Here is a 12,475-nt window from a genome sequence, read left to right as displayed (position 1 = left end):
GGCACTGCAGGGAAGTGAGAGCACAGCGTGTGGGAAACAGCACACAGGGATTGGTTCCCTCCCGGCCAGAGAGAAGAACATGGTCACAACAGGGCCAAGAGGCAGAGTGATGAGGAATGTGGGAACCCAGACAGAGGTCCTGCACAAACAGGTGGCTGTGTAGGTCTCTGCCTGCTGAGAGTGCCTGAGCCTGGCACTTCAATCGGATGGAGTCAGAGACACTGTGTGCAGTGTGATCAAGTAAATGATCTGCTCAGGCAGGTGGTTGAACTGAGGGAGGAGGTAGAAAGGTTGAGAACGATCAAAGAGTGCGAAAATGAGACTGACTGGTAGAGCCACACTCTGAGACAAAGGCAGCAGGTAGAGGCTCTACAAGAAATACATGACTCCCTCCCCTCCTCTCACCAGGCAGAAGGAGGGCTTGTGGGGGACAGGGGGGAATGGAGTCAGGTCCTTCCTCGGAAAGGCAAGCGAAAACCTTCTCGACCCCCCTCACCTTTCCAGTTGTCATTATACAATAGGTATGAGGCTTTGGAACTAGACGGCCAGCCAAATGAAGATGGAAATGAGGACCCATCTAGTTAGTCATTCACAGCTTGTCCCTCAGCCCCAAGACTTGCGACTTCTTCAAGTAAGAAGAAAAGGAGGTTAATTGTAGTGGGTGACTCTGTTCTGAGGGGTACAGAGGGGCCCATATGTCGACCAGACCCATACCTTAGAGAGGTCTGCTGCCTCCCTGGGGCTTGGGTCAGAGATATTAAAAGGAAGGTCACTGCTCTGGTGCGACCCTCTGATTACTATCCCTTGTTGGTTATCCAGGCAGGTAACAATGAGGTGGTAGAGTCTTAAGTCACTCAAAAAGGACTTCAAGGCACTGGGGTGGCTAATTGAAGGCTCGGAAGCTCAGGTCGTGTTTTCATCAATCCCTCAAGTGGAAGGGAAAACTACTGATAGAGGGTGGAAAACATATCTGATTAACATGTGGCTCAGAGACTGGTGCCACCGTCGGAATTTTGGGTTCTTTGACCATGGCGAGGCTTATAAGGCACCTTGTCTGCTGGCGACAAATGAGACAGGTGGGATGCAGCTGTCCCACAGGGGGAAAAGGATTCTGGGGCAGGAGTTGGCAGGGCTTATTGACAGGGCTTTAAACTAGATATGAGGGGGGAGGGGGAGATAACTGGGCCTGTTAGGAACAAGCTCAAGGGAAGCATGCCAAAGCTTGAAGGATGGTGGACTGGTGAGGGCTCTCCCTCTGCCACTTCATTTGAGAGAAGGGAAAGATGTTTAGGGACCGTGGAAGCACCTGAGAAGGGTCTGGTAGGGAATGGGGCCCACACTCACAAAAAGGTGTTGGATTCACTAGCTCATCTCAAGTGCATCTATACCAATGCACACAGTATGAGCAACAAACAGGGCGAGCTTGAAGCCATGATGCAGCACGAGAACTAGTAGATATCACAGAAACATGGAGGGATGTCTCACACGACTGGAGTGCTGCAATCGATGGCTACAAGCTCTTCAGGAGGGACAGACAGGGAAGGAGAGGTGGTGGAGTGGCCCTATATGTAAGAGAATGCTATGAGAGCTCAGAAATCAAGTATAGTGATAATGGGGTTGAGAGTGTTTGGAGTAGATTAAGGGCCAAGAAAGCAGATCTTGCTGTGGGAGTCTGCTATAGACCTCCCAACCAAAGCAGTGAGGTGGATGAAGATTTCTATAAACAGCTGGGAGAAATCTCGCGGTCACTTGCTGTTGTTCTTGTGGGGGACTTTAACCTCCCAGGTATCTGCTGGGATCACAACACAGCAGAGAGGGAACAATCCAGGAGGTTCCTGGAATGTATGGAGGGTAACTTCCTCACACAGCTGGTGAGTGAGCCGACCAGGGAAGGTGCCCTCCTGGACCTGCTTCTTGTGAACAGGGAAGAGCTTGTGGGGGAGGTAAAGGTTGGAGGCTGTCTAGGGTGCAGTGATTGTGAGATGATTGAATTTTTGATCCTTGGAGAAACAAAGAGAGGGGTTAGTAAAACTGTCACCTTAGACTTCTGGAGTGCTAACTTTGACCTGTTCAAAAGACTGGTTGACAAAATCCTGTGGGAGGCTGCCCTGAAGGAAATGGGAGTCCAGGAAGGCTGGACATACTGCAAGAGAGGTCTTAAAGGCACAGGAACACGCTATTCCCGTGTGCCGAAAAACAAGCAGGAGGGGAAGGAGACCGGCCTGGCTAAACAGGGACCTTTGGCTGGATCTCAAGAACAAAAGGAGAATCTATGACCTTTGGAAGAGGGGCCAGGTCTCTCATGAAGACTATAAAGATGTAGTGAAGTTATGCAGGGAGAACATTAGGAGAGCCAAAGCGCAGCTAGAGCTCAACCTGGCTACAGCTGTTAAGGATAATAAAAAATGTTTCTATAAATTCATTACCAGCAACAGGAGGATTAGGGAAAACTCTCCCTCCTTTATTGGATGCAGAGGGAAACAGAGTAACAAAGGATGAGGAAAAGGCTGAGGTGCTCAACGCTTACTTTGCCTCAGTCTTTAGCAGTGGAACTGGCTGTTCCCTGGACACCCAGCCTCATGAGCTGGGAGATGGGGAGGGGAAGCAGAGTGAGGTCAGCACAGTTGAAGAGGAGGTGGTCAGAGACCTGCTACACCACTTGGATGCACACAAGTCTGTGGGACCGGGAGGGTTACACCCAAGGGTGCTGAAAGAGTTGGCAGATGTGCTCACCAAGCTGCTTTCCATGATTTACCTGAAATCATGGCTAACTGGGGAGGTCCCATTGGACTGGAGGGTGGCAAATGTGACACCCACCTACAAGAGAGGCAGAAAGGAGGATCCAGGAAACTATAGACCTGTCAGTCTGACCTTGGTGCCAGGGAAAGTCATGGAGCAGGTCATCTCGAGTGCCATTAAAAGTCGTATGATGGACAACCAGGGGATCAGGCCCAGTCAGCATGGGTTTATGAAAGGCAGGTCCTGTCTGACAAACCTGATCTCCTTCTGTGACAAGATGACCCGACTATTGGACAAGGGAAAAGCTGTGGATATTTTTGAAAAGCATTCGACACAGTTCCCCATAGAATTCTCATAGAAAAGCTGGCTGCCCATGGCCTGGATGAGCGTACGGTCTGCTGGATCAAGCACTGGCTGGCTGGATGGTCCCAGAGAGTGGTGGTCAATGGGGTTAAATCCAGCTGGTGGCCAGTCACAAGTGGTGTTCCTCAGGGCTTGATGTTGGGACTATTTCTATTTAACATCTGTATTGATGATCTTGATAAGGACATAGAGTGTATCATCAGTAAGTTCGCAGATGACACCAAGTTAAGCGGGAGTGTCGATCTGCATGAGGATAGGGAGGCTCTACAGAGGGACTTGGATAGATTGGATCGGTGGGCCAATGTCAACAGGATGAGCTTCAACAAGGCCAAGTGCCAGGTCCTGCCCTTGGGCCACAACAACCCCCTGCATGGCTACAGGCTTGGGGAGGTGTGGCTGGAGAGCTGTCTGGAAGAGAAGGGTCTGGGGGTTCTAACTGACAAGCAGCTGAACATGAGCCAGCAGTGTGCCCGGGTGGCCAAGAAAGGCAACGGCATCCTGGCTTGTATCAGCAATGGTGCGACCAGCAGAAGTAGGGAGGTGACAGTCCCCCTGTACTCTGCACTGGTGAGGCCACACCTGGAGTATTGTGTCCAGTTTTGGGCACCTCAATACAAGAGAGATATCGAGGTGCTGGAGCGAGTGCAGAGGAGGGCAACGAAGCTGGTGAAGGGCCTGGAGAACAGATCCTATGAGGAGAGATTGAAGGAGCTGGGACTGTTTAGTTTGAGGAGGAGAAGGCTGAGGGGAGACCTCATCACTCTCTACAACTACCTGAAAGGACATTGTAGAGAGGTTGGTGCTGGTCTCTTCTCACAGGTAATTAGTGACAGAACAAGAGGGAACGGCTTTAAACTGCAACAGGGGAGGTTCAGACTGGACATTAGGAAAAAATTTTTCACAGAAAGAGTGGTCAGACAGTGGAATAGGCTGCCCAGGGAGGGGGTGGAGTCACCACCCCTGGGTGTGTTTAAGGGTCGTTTAGATGAGATGCTGGGGGATATGGTGTAGGGGAGAACTTTGTAGAGTTGGGCTGGTGGTTGGACTTGATGATCCCAAGGGTCTTTTCCAACCTGAATGATTCTGTGATCATGGGCAAAACAGACTCAACTTGGGGAAATTAGTTTAATATTACCAATCAAATAAGAGTAGGATAATGAGAAATAAAATAAACCTTAAAAACACCTTCTACCCACCCCTCCCTTCTTCCCGGGCTTAACTTTACTCCCAACTTCTCTACCTCCTTCCCGGGCACAGGGGGACAGGGAATGGGGGTTATCATCAGTTTATCACACATTGTCTCTGCTGCTCCTTCCTCCTCACTCTCTTTACCTGCTCCAGCGTGGGGTCCCTCCTGCAGGAGACAGTTCTCCATGAACTTCTCCAACGAGAGTCCTTCCCATGGGCTACAGTCCTTCATGAACTGCTCCAGCGTGAGTCCCTCACATGGGTCCCTCAGGAACAGACTGCTCCAGGGTGGGTCCCCACAGGGTCACAAATCTTGTCAGCAAACCTGCTTCATTGTGGGCTCCTGTTCTGGTTTAACCAGGATAGTGTTAAGTTTCCCCAGCAGTGGGGGGGGGAGCTCTAGCCAGGTTATTCAGATACCATGCGGACGTCACATCCTGGCGCGGGAGCGCGGGGCGCGTGGTTTTATACATCTGCTCCTCTCACTCCTGTATTGGTAGATATACTTTGCTCTGTTCATTGTTATCACTGTTATTCTTATTGTTGCTGTTTGTTGTGTTGCTGTTGCTCTGTTGTATTAAACCTCTCCTTATCTCAGCCCCGGGGCTTTGTATTTCACTCCCTTTGTGGGAGAGGGGCAGCAGCCGCGTGGTCTCAGACCCTGGCAGGGGCTAAACCACCACAGCTCCTCTCTCCACCATGGGGTCAAAGGTCCTGCCAGGAGCCTGCTCCAGTGTGGGCTTCCATGGGATCACAGCTTCCTTCGGGCATGTCCATCTGATCTGGTGTGGGGTTGCAGTTGGATATCTGCTCCTCCATTAACCTCCTTTGGCTGCAGGGGCACAGCCTGCTTCACCATGGTCTTCACCAGGGGCTGCAGGGGAATCTCTGCTCCGGCACCTGGGACACCTCCTCCCCCTCCTCCTTCACTGCCCTTGGTGTCTGCAGAGTGGTTTCTCTCACATATTCTCACTCCTCTCCTTCAGCTGCTGTTGTGCAGCATTTCCCCTTCTTAAATACCCAATCACAGAGGCACTACCACCATTGCTGATGGGCTCGGCTTTGACGTGGCTGGCACTGGCTCTGTTGGACATGGGGGAAGCTTCTAGCAGCTTCTCACAGAAGCCACCCTGTTTGCCAAAAACCTTGCCATGCAAACACACAGGGTACAAGAGTAGAGTGTACCAGTTGTAACCAATGTAACACTTCAGTTATGGTCAAGAGGGCGTTTTTCACTACTTGAAGAACAAAATAGTTTTCTGAGTTAACTCTCTTATGCTGTTGTTCCTGAAAGGTAAGCACTAGTCTGCATGCATGCACACAGATTTTTGATTAGGACCAAGTGGACCAGTAAACCATCTTATCCATATTACAGACCAAAAAAAATTCACCCTGTAATTCTAGAGCAACTCTGTCCACATGTTGGTTTGTTTACAGGCTCCTAAGCATACTCGTACCACTCCCTAAAACGACTACTGGTGCTGGCAAGATGAAGCTGCGCACAGTCTAATGACTCTTCCACTTGTACAAGCACAAAATTATGGCCTTCAGAGTAGCCTTGAGGTAATTCTCAAAAAACCCCCACCTACAGGCCTTAATAAGGCATTGTAATTTGCCAGAAGGGTCTGATCTAACACCTCTCAACACTGCACTTCTGTAAGTAAATTTACCTCTGAACCGCTGGAAGAAAACTGCAGTAATGTCCAACAGTAATGTCCCACAGGAAGGAAATGCAGTAGTGTCCAACAGAAAAAATTCACCCCTGAACCAGCAGCACCAATTGCTCTGTTGCTCTCTCACGCATCCCCACAACCCTTTATGCAGAATGAAGGAGCATGGCTCGTTGTGCAGAACTTGAAACCATTTATGATGTTTTGCCATGAGAGGAAAACCACGCCACTCAAAACTGCTTCTCAAAACTCTTTCTTCTTTCTTTTCTTCTTTGTTACGCTGGCTTAACAATCACTGATGGACATAAATGGATTTTGAAAAATATTTCATGTTCAAAAATATTTTCCTGTGAGTTTTAACTTTTGCATCTCTTACTCTTACTGTGGAAGATAAGAGTCAGAGATTCCGTTTCAAATTCTACCAAAATAATCTAACAGGATATCAAAAGACAGGCTGTACCTTTCCAAAAGAAAAACATCCACCACTAGATGAACGCTTAAAAGTAGAATACTTTGCCACACAAGTTATCCCAAGTAGCTTTGCCGAAAGACCAAACGTTTGAAAACAAAACAAACAAAAAAAACCCTCAGGAAAGGCACAAGTAGAAAAGACTTGTCTATGAAGCAAACTAGGGCTAATGACAGTGATGTCTTTCAATATTACTTAAGATTTGACAAAGATGCATGTCTTTTTTAATAGTACTAACTTTTTTAAAGCGGTGTTTGAATCCTTTTACTCTTCTGTGTGTTCTGTGCTAAGAAATGCACACAGATAGCTGCTTTAATATAACCACATCTCACTTTTTGTCAACTAAGATTACAGTAGTGTGTCATCTGGCAATATGAACAAGGCAACGCTGTCCACAGGTCAAGTCCCCAGATTATATGATCCTTGTGACAACATGGGAGATTGGACTAGATGATCTTTAAATGTCCCTTCCAACCCAAACCATTCTAGGATTCTACAAAAAATGAGCTGAAACTAAGCTCAGTGCTGAAGATGTAGCTTCTATAACTCTATCCCAGACAAAAGCCCTTTTTTCAAGCCTGCATCCACTGGAAATGTATTTTTATAGCTAGCTGCATCACAAGAGGATTGTTAAATGTGTAAACCTCTTTCAGGAAAAATGGAGTGATGTATGAATCTGTATTCAGACTAGTAACAGCCAACACAAGATTTGCCTATAATTTCTGTTAATATGTAGGAATGACCCTCGCAAATACAGACATTTCTGATGTAATTTGTTTGTAGAATTATATTTATCAAAACAAAAACTAAATTCCAGAACTTATGTGACCTATTCCCTTCTCAGTGATATTTTCAGAATTATCTCCAGTAACAAAGTAAGGTGTTCCATATAAAACTAAATTGTTTACTATTTCACTTACTAACATTCAGCTATTGTAAAGCTCAGTATCAAATTTGGTTCAAATATCTTTATACTAACGACTTCACACACTCTAAGCGATTACCAGCTCCAAAGTGGAGATAAGCAGTGCGTCCAATCCACATTAATCAAAGCATGTATGTGCAAACCTCAGATCAGGCTGGAAGATAAATGTACAAACCAAGAGACTACAAGTGCATAACAGGCATTTGGAAGGTACTGGTGAAATTTGACGTCAGAAGGTTATTTTAATCCAATGAGACAGGCATTCCGACACATACAGGAAAAGTTGCAGGACACTATGGGTCAGAGAATGGGAATGGATCGAATTATGTCATGTCCTGACTCCTCAAAAGCAGTTCCACTGACATGGAACAGACCATTTAGATTTTCCTGCAAACCTTCTAACTAGGGATTTCATGGAGCAAACATGCAACAGAGGAATGAACTCCAACATCACAAAACCTCTGACATTCACATGAAAATGAATCTCATGATGTCCTCCCATGCTGCTCTCTGGGCATGTCTTTGCAAACCCAGCATATTTAAGCTACTCACAGCCACAAACATGAGAAATACTACAGAAGCAAACACACCCCCACAAAGCTCTAAGGCAGAGGCAAGCATTCAAAACCTTTCTCTTAAAAGCAGGTTACAAAAAACCCAAAGCGTAAAAATAGTTTTTCCTTGCATAGCTCAAACTGGACTGGAGAGTCTGGCAGTAGGTTTTTGCACACATTGGTATGATGCCAGAGTATATAAAAAAAAATACCAAGTATTTAAATCAGACAGTCTGGAAGCAAGCAGCAAACATTCTGCATCAGTTATACTGATGTGCAAAGTCATTGAGGAGAATGCAAATTAGCACGTACAAGGCTGATGATTTTCTCAAGGGGATAGTGTGTAACCATAAATGAAAACACTGAAAGCTAGAAAAAGGTGAGCAATAGAAAACTGTACAGATAAGCTATGACCTCAATCCTTTTATCATGTGTGGAAATGGACCTAAATAACAGCAGCAAAGCAAGATTCCCAACTCTGAATATGATTCCAAACACATCAGAACAAAGCAAGATACATCTTATGCAAATATCTGCTCTAGCAAAGTTGAGAGAAAACACAAAATAGATAAACCTAACCTAACAGCACAAACCTAACAGAAAGAAATCACTGTAGTGACATAAAAACTGCTACATTATAAAAAAGAACACAGAAAATCCCTTTCCTCCCTGAAGGTTCAAAAAAACCCCAATTAATTTGTTGTACTATGGTATTTAAATCCAAAAGGTTTGGGAATGACAATAACAATATAATTCAGGTAATCAAACATGCTGAGAAGCCAAAATACAGATTTATTTTTCAGCTTATAGGAGCAACAGCATGCAGACAAACATTTTAAAGGGCTCATCCAGGAAACCTGAATATTACAAAAAATGAAAAAAAAAAAATCAGCAAACCCACTAGTCCAACTCAAGGCATAACAAAGCAAAGTCAACTGGAGAGTCAACAAGCTCAAGATCAATAATCCATACCTACTGTGAAGAACTAAACCACTGAAAAACATTAAAGGAAAATAAGCAAGAAAGCACTGGTTGGGACCACACAGGGAACAACAGCATTTGAGTGACTACAAAACAGCAGCCAAAGGCTGCTGAGCAGTGACAATATGACAGCTGCCTTGGTTTCAGCCATGTCAAGCGCACCTAAATCCCATCCCCACACGTTCCCTGTAGGTCCCAGAGGGGTCAGCTTTGCTGGTATCAGGCTCTTTAGCATCACCACCTGGGTTTTCCTGATCTCAGACTTGTTCCTGCATTTTAGAAAATGCAGCTGTGGCTCTAAGCCTTTGCTGCCTGTTTTGCCCAGAGGAATCTGAACTCCTGGAAATAACAGTATTAAAGAAATGTGGAAACAAACTATTTCTGTTCCCCCCTCCCTGAAAAAAATAATTGCCAGGCAATTCTTCCTATGCGTGTACACATGTGGGGAAATATGGGTCCCTTCTGTGACAGCTTAGCGGGTCATCAGGGACAGGAGAAGTCCTGTCCGGACTGACACCTGCAGCACTGACTGGTGTAGGGGCACTGCCAACCACAAACCTAAGTGCTCTGATGATGGTATCAAAGGACCATCTGCAAGCACATTAAATTCCCCAGATTTCCTACAAAGGTGGGGGTTTTGTGAATTTTTTCCAATAAATCAGACTTTCTATCCTTTTTGTCCCAAGACCTGTATTTCTCCTGTCACAGCACAAAAAGCCCCCATCCAGAGTCCCAGGCAGCTGCACTGCTCTCTCCTGGCAAACCCCAAAACCACCCATCTGTTCCCTAAGCGAACCCAAGGCCACCCACAACTCTTCAGCTACGCGCTGCCATAACTAATTCCAGGCTCTCAGTTTCCCAGTACAAATACTTGTCAAATCTGAGTCATAATTTAAGAAGAGACCACCTCACTTTTCCCCTCTGAGCTAACTACCCGCAGTTGCTCTGTCCGGGGTGCAGCGCCCCGGCGCGGGCTGCGGGGCACCTGTGAGGAGCGGACGGTTCCAGCCGGCTCCGACCCACCCCGCGCAGGGCAGGGCTGGGCCGCGCAGGACAGAGGGCAGCACCGCCGTTTAGAAAGCGTGTTTAGGACAGGGTAAAAAACACTGCACGGCAGGGAGGGGTGAGGCAAAATGTCTGAGAGACAGCCCTGCAGACACCAAGGTCAGTGGAGAAGGAGGGGAGGAGGTGCTCCGGGTCTGGGGCAGAGATTCCCCTGCAGCCCGTGGAGAGGAGCCCACGCAGGAGCAGGTTTTCTAGCAGGAGCTGCGGCCTGTGGGGGACCCACACTGGAGCAGTCCATTCCTGAAGGACTATACCCCAAGGGAGGGACCCACACTGGAGCTGGAACAGTTTGTGAAGAACTGCAGCCCGTGGGAAGGACCCATGCTGGGGCAGGAGAAGAGCGTGAGAAGGAAGGAGTGGCAGAGGAGCTGTTATGGACTGACCACAACCCACATTCCTTATGCCCCTGCACCGCACAGTGGGGGTAGGAGGTACAAAAGTAAGAAACAAAGGAGTGAGTTGAGCCTGGGAAGAAGCATGGGGGGAGAGCAGGGAAAGTGTTTTTAGTTTTTGTCTTTGTTTCTCACCATGCTTCTATTTTAATTGGCAATAAACTAATTTTCCCCAAGTCTGTTTTGCTCATGATGGCAACTGGCAACTGATCTTTTTATCTCAACTTACAGGCTTCTTCCATGTTATTTTCTCCCCGCTGTCCTGCTGAGGAGGGGGAGTGAGGCTGGGGGTGGAGTTGGCAGCCAGACAACGTCAACCCACCACATGCTCACTGAAAGAAAAGAGTAATTAAGAAAAAAGTATTAACATATATTCAATTCTCTTTAATTCAATACAGGTATGAGGAGAATAACATGTGAGTAGGTAACCAGGGTCTCCTCTGAAGTGTTCTCAAACCAAGCCTTCACAACTCTTTGTTCAATGCAGAAGAAAACAGACATCTGGATTAGAGACTGCTAACAGGTACACAATTTAAAATTACAGGAAAGGGTGGTAGAGTGCAGAAATACTCTGAAGATTTTTTTTTCCACAGGTGGTATTTGTAAAAATGATACAAAAATATCAACAGCATTGAGATTTGAGAGGTGTGCTGTTTTTTTTTTTTTCAATCCTCCAACTATTTTGGCACTGAAAAGCCAATTTTACAGACTGCACTGCAGAAATAAATTTAAAAAAACCCTCTGAAACTGCCTCTCCTAGCTTATTATACAGCAGCAACATCTGTGATTTAAATCCGCAAAATCCTTATCTACACTCTTGTCTGGTTTTTTGAGGGCTAAGTCTTGTCTTAAAATCTAAACGGAGTATGGTTTGCTTATACATTTGTATACTTTCAGCTCTAAAGACAGTTTCTGTCACAAGACTCTCAAACACAAAGTGTGAAACCGTTCTATCCAGTGTAGGACTATGAAAAAGGGAAAGCCATTGTGCTTTCTTACTATAATATATTCAAAAGCAGCATAGATGTGCAGCCACAAACTCACGTGGTTCCTGCATGTTTTATGACTACTCTCTCCTCCAGGCCATTTTATCATAGGTGGGAATACTTCCATGCAGGATTGCTTTGTGTTTTTTTAATAGAAAGTTTCTCTTGAATTTCAGATGCAGCAAAACACAAATACCATGATCTTCAGTACTCTCAAAATCTTCTGGGGCTGCTCTATGTTACTGGTGACCTTCAACTGCCTCGGACAGCAACATAAATGTTACCATAATAGAACTGCAAAAAGAAATGAAAAGGTCAGAAAGAACTTTCAGAATTCAAAATTAAATAAAAATTTTAAGCCCAGATTTATCCTTTCCTTTTATGAGAATTGCAATATTTTGTATCAGTTAAGTAAATTGCTGAACTGCAAGCATCATACACTGTGCTAAAAACAGACATCATCAGCAATATAGTCACTTATTAGTTTCATACTGGTAGGACTTACTAAAAATAGACTGCATTACTGAGAATACCAAAGATGTTATTTTTGTCCCAGGAAGTTAATCCTGATAAAACTAACAATTTACACTCAAGCTAGAGTTAACATACTGACTCTACTGAGTAAAAGTTCGACATCCTCTGGAGCAAGGCACAGAATTCCACAGAAGTCCAAAATCCTAACTTTAGTTCAGTTTTTCTTGTAAGGAACATCAGATTATACAAAACGCCAAGCTGATGTCCAAATCTGATGAATTATTCAACAATGTCTCAACCTAAATAATGTATTATATCCAACTTTTGTTGTAACAATACTTTTTACAAACCAATTTGCTGTTTGTGAAGACCAACATGTTTTCATTTACATTTTTCATGTAAATTGTTGTTATGTTTTGAGTGCCTTTTCATTAACTGTGTAAAGAGTCACTGGTGCAACTTGCAAATCACTGATATATTCATGCAACTGGAGCAAACTAACAATCTCCTTGACTAAAACCTATATACTTTTCCTTATTCCAGTATGTGGTGTCTGGTGCACTGAAGTTAAGTCAGCATACTAAATTTTCAGAAATAAATGTTACCCAGTTTGCTAGAGGAAACCAGTTTCTCCTTCAAATCCATTCCTAAGCAGTTCTATGTTTCTGT

At 45.3% G+C, this 12,475-nt stretch overlaps 1 protein-coding gene across 5 annotated transcripts in view; it reads right to left on the bottom strand.

The window, feature by feature from the left end:
• The window catches only part of APBA1 (amyloid beta precursor protein binding family A member 1), a 98,562-nt gene that overhangs the window by 50,512 nt on the left and 35,575 nt on the right, over positions 1–12,475 (bottom strand). Inside the window, exons 1-2 of one of the 5 annotated variants that reach the window (XM_074855678.1) lie at positions 11,391–11,407; positions 10,576–10,678 (exon numbers count right to left, since the gene is read on the bottom strand). The exons of the other annotated variants lie outside the window; for them this stretch is intronic. The gene's annotated coding sequence lies outside the window, so the exon portion shown is untranslated. Of the gene's footprint in view, positions 1–10,575; positions 10,679–11,390; positions 11,408–12,475 lie in introns of those variants that run through there. 5 annotated transcript variants of the gene reach the window in all.

The sequence above is a fragment of the Strix uralensis genome, chromosome Z (genome assembly GCF_047716275.1).
Source record: "Strix uralensis isolate ZFMK-TIS-50842 chromosome Z, bStrUra1, whole genome shotgun sequence".
Taxonomy (NCBI): Eukaryota; Metazoa; Chordata; class Aves; order Strigiformes; family Strigidae; genus Strix; species Strix uralensis.
The sequence above is the reverse complement of the archived record's forward strand: the minus strand, read 5'-3'. Positions and strand labels throughout refer to the sequence as shown.